At 42.8% G+C, this 3672-nt stretch overlaps 1 protein-coding gene across 2 annotated transcripts in view; it reads left to right on the top strand.

Annotated features, from left to right (window-relative positions):
- Nucleotides 1-31: 31 nt before the first annotated feature.
- The window catches only part of LOC103582301 (zinc finger protein 79), an 11661-nt gene continuing 8020 nt past the window's right edge, over nt 32-3672 (top strand). Inside the window, exon 1 of one of the 2 annotated variants that reach the window (XM_008563938.1) lies at nt 32-617. The gene's annotated coding sequence lies outside the window, so the exon portion shown is untranslated. Of the gene's footprint in view, nt 618-1873; nt 1905-3672 lie in introns of those variants that run through there. The other variant, XM_008563939.1, reaches the window with a different exon arrangement.

Here is a 3672-nt window from a genome sequence, read left to right as displayed (position 1 = left end):
CGAACCCTCGGTGGGAGCGCCGCCGCACTTCCCAAGCGGCGCACTGTAGCAGTGCACCACCAGGCCGGCCCATTACCTCTTCTTTTGATGAAGCAAATGTCTTAAATTTGCAGAGCCACTTTCTCCAAAGAACTAAATAATAGATAATATTTGTCAACTTTATGCTTACATGCTAGGCGTTGTGCCACTACTTTATCTGTATATCCATATAATCTTCAGCAACCTTCCAGGAAATTATCATCCTCATTTTACAGATGAGAAAAGTGAGACTTAGGGAGGTTACATGGTTTGCACACTGCTGCTGAGTGGTGGATCTTGCATACCTGAGAGTCTTACTCTCTAGTGTTTCCCTGCGTCTGAGTGAGCTGATGGAATTTCTGAGGTAGGAGAAAATGGGAAAATTTACATACGACTGCAGGTCTGCCAGTTCAGCCCTAGTGTCATTTGAACACTTTCTTCATAGTGAGAATTGGTGACTCTATAGGCTGCAAACTTCTGTTTCTTATTGATTTCTTTCTCTTCTTCCAGTACCACCTTCTTGGGACCCTGCCCTTCCCCAAAAGGAAGACTCGGGAGAAGGCGGAATGGATTCTAGTCTCTGCACACCTGGGCCCCAGGTAAGTTGGAAATTTATTCTAAGAGGCAAACTCTTTTATTCCTAATACTAATGGTAGGGTTGGTTTGTGTCTCCCCCGCCCCCCCACCTCGCCCCAATTCACAAAAGTAATTCATGTTTATTTGAGCAAACCTGGAAAATATAGAAAACAGGAAAAAAAAATTATTATTTTTTTTTAAAAGATGACCGGTAAGGGGATCTTAACCCTTGACTTGGTGCTGTCAGTACCACGCTCAGCCAGTGAGCAAACCAGCCATCCCTATATGGGATCCAAACCCGGGGCCTTGGTCTTATCAGCACCACACTCTCCCGATTGAGCCACGGGCCGGCCCAAAAACACGAAAAATTTAAATTAACCCTTAATCCCACAAAGAGGTAGCACTTAACGTTTTGATTTGTGTGCTTTCAGTCACGTTCTTCCTTTTCTGTATTTCCTCAAGGTGGGTTTTTCTTTTTTTTTTTTTTTAAAAGATGACCGGTAAGGGGATCTCAACCCTTGGCTTGGTGTTGTCAGCACCAGGCTCAGCCAGTGAGCAAACCGGCCATCCCTATATAGGATCCGAACCCGTGGCCTTGGTGTTATCAGCACCGCACTCTACCGAGTGAGCCACGGGCCGGCCTGTCAAGGTGGGTTTTTCTGCTTTGTAACCTTTTTGTTTCCAGTTAGCAGAATTTGATGAACCTTTCCCCATTTCATTAAGAGCATTCTACCAAATTGTTTCTAATACATTCGACTGCTTAGTCCTTCTATGAGAGTAGCCTGTCTTCCCTTCTTTCTTGACTAGGTAATGGTGTATTTATTTTCATTTTTTAAAACTTTGGTCTTGGATTTCTTCATCATTTCTACTCTTTATTAATATATTTTTCTTTATTAATTTTTTGCTTCTGATTTCCTCAGATTTTTTTATTTTATTTTATTTTTTTTTAAAAGATGACCGGTAAGGGGATCTTAACACTTGACTTGGTGTTGTCAGCACCACGCTCACCCAGTGAGCAACCTGGCATCCCTATATGGGATCCGAACCCGTGGCCTTGGTGTTATCAGCACCACACTCTCCCGAGTGAGCCACAGGCCGGCCCTCCTCAGATTTATTTTAAAATTCTTTTTTTTTTTTTTAACCACTTGAGTTGAATCCTGAATTTATTTTCTTCCTTCCTTGCTTATATTGAAAGGATTTTTTTCTTTTCTCTTTTATTCTTTTTCTGGCAGCTCGCCGGTACAGTGATCTGAATCCTTGACCTTGGTGTTAAATGCTCCCAAATGAGCCAACCGGCCAGCTCCTATATTGTAAGTTTTTAGCTGTTGATTTTTTTTTTTTTTAAATATTCTAAAATGATGGTTTTGATTTCTTTGCCCATTCAGCTGGTGTGTGCTTTATGAGAACAGAGTCCATGTCTCTTCTCAACACAAAATACTGGTACAATGTGATTGCAGGATGCAGGGTTTGATAGCCCTGTCAGCTCAACCTTATTAAATGGCTTGGTTCTTCCATATCTTTATTTTTTTGTTTCTTTATTCATTTTGGATTAATTCTGCAACTGACTGAGTTATTTTAAATATATCTCAAAACTGCACTGTTTTAAATTTCTCCTTGTATTTCCTACAATTTTTCCTTTATGTGTTATATGACTTTTTGTTATTTGGTTCCTGACATTTATATCTTTATAATGGGTTTTACTTTCTTGATTATTATAGAGTTACCCAGATATTTTCAACATTTCATATTAATAAAAAATGACCCTCTTTGTTCCATTTAGTGCATTTCTCAGGGTAAAGGATAGATTGGATGGGCAGGTAAAATTAGAGGTCAGGAGACTAGTTCTAATCTGGAAAATGATGCTGGCTTACAGTAAGGCTGTGGCAGACAAGTGGAAAGAAAGGGTTGATTTCTCATGATCTTAGGAGGAAGAATCCATAGGGGTTGATGGGGGGTGGGGGGCGCTGCAAGAAAAGAGAGGATAATACCCAGATTTCTACCTTGGCCAACAAGGTGCCACTCCCTGACCTGTGAATAGACAGAAGGGCAAGTGAACTCGGGTCTCCCTGTTGCATTTTGTTGTGTTGGAGGTTCCTGTGGAACCTGGTCAGGAGATAATTACTGTCTTCTGTTAATACTGTGGTGTAATCTCCTGATTAGGTTTTCGCTTGTCCACCTGGTTGCTCCCACTGTACCCCCCCCTCCACCAGCACCTTGCAGAGGGTACATTGCATAGAGTAGGCCCCTATTTGTTATAATAACAGCCGAGCTGCCACCTGCATGCCTTACTGCTCCCACTCTGACTCTCCTGAACTCCATGTTTTTGCGTGTTACTGAACATCTGCACTTGCCTGTCCTACAGTCACCTTAAACTCTGTGAGCCCCAAAACCAAAAGTAGTTACTAAGCTGACATGGGCAGTTACCTTCTTCCAGTGCTTCTCTTTGTGATGACAGGACCATCTGTCTAGTCTTCCAGGAGGAAAAAGCTTTGATTCATCCTCAGATCTTCTCTTATGAAGCCCATTTCTGGCTGTGCATCTAGTCCTCCTATTTGAGCAGGATCCTCTCTCAACTTGTCCCTGACACTATTGGAGTCCCTAACCTTCTCTCCCACCACCATCTCAAGGCACATCTGTCTCCACCAGCTCCCTTGCCTAAGGATCTGTCTCCACCAGCTCCCTTCCCTAAGGGATAAAAGCACCATGTTTATCAAGTCATTTAAAGCTTTTTACATTCTGACTTCCACCTTTCTAGACCCTTCGCCCTTCCACACCCCGACCCTTGCCTGGAATGCCTGCCATTTCCTGAACATGTGAGAACTTTCTCACCTTCATGCTTTGGATATCCTTCCCTTGCCCTGTGTGGGGAACCTCCTCATTCAGTGCCAGCTCAGTGATTGGCTTCTCTCTGTGGTCTTCCCTGGTTGTCCTTCCTCTCCCCTTCGGTTCTCCTAGCAACCAGTTCATCCGTCTCTTTCACACATACTATTACATTTGGTTGTGTATATACCTGGCTGTCCTACTGTACTGGGTGGGTGATAACCAAGTTCATGGGAATATTTGTTAAATGTTTGAAAA

Source organism: Galeopterus variegatus, unplaced genomic scaffold (assembly GCF_000696425.1).
Source record: "Galeopterus variegatus unplaced genomic scaffold, G_variegatus-3.0.2 Scaffold15632, whole genome shotgun sequence".
Taxonomy (NCBI): Eukaryota; Metazoa; Chordata; class Mammalia; order Dermoptera; family Cynocephalidae; genus Galeopterus; species Galeopterus variegatus.
Note: the sequence above shows the minus strand (reverse complement) of the source record. Positions and strands in the feature narration are given on the sequence as shown.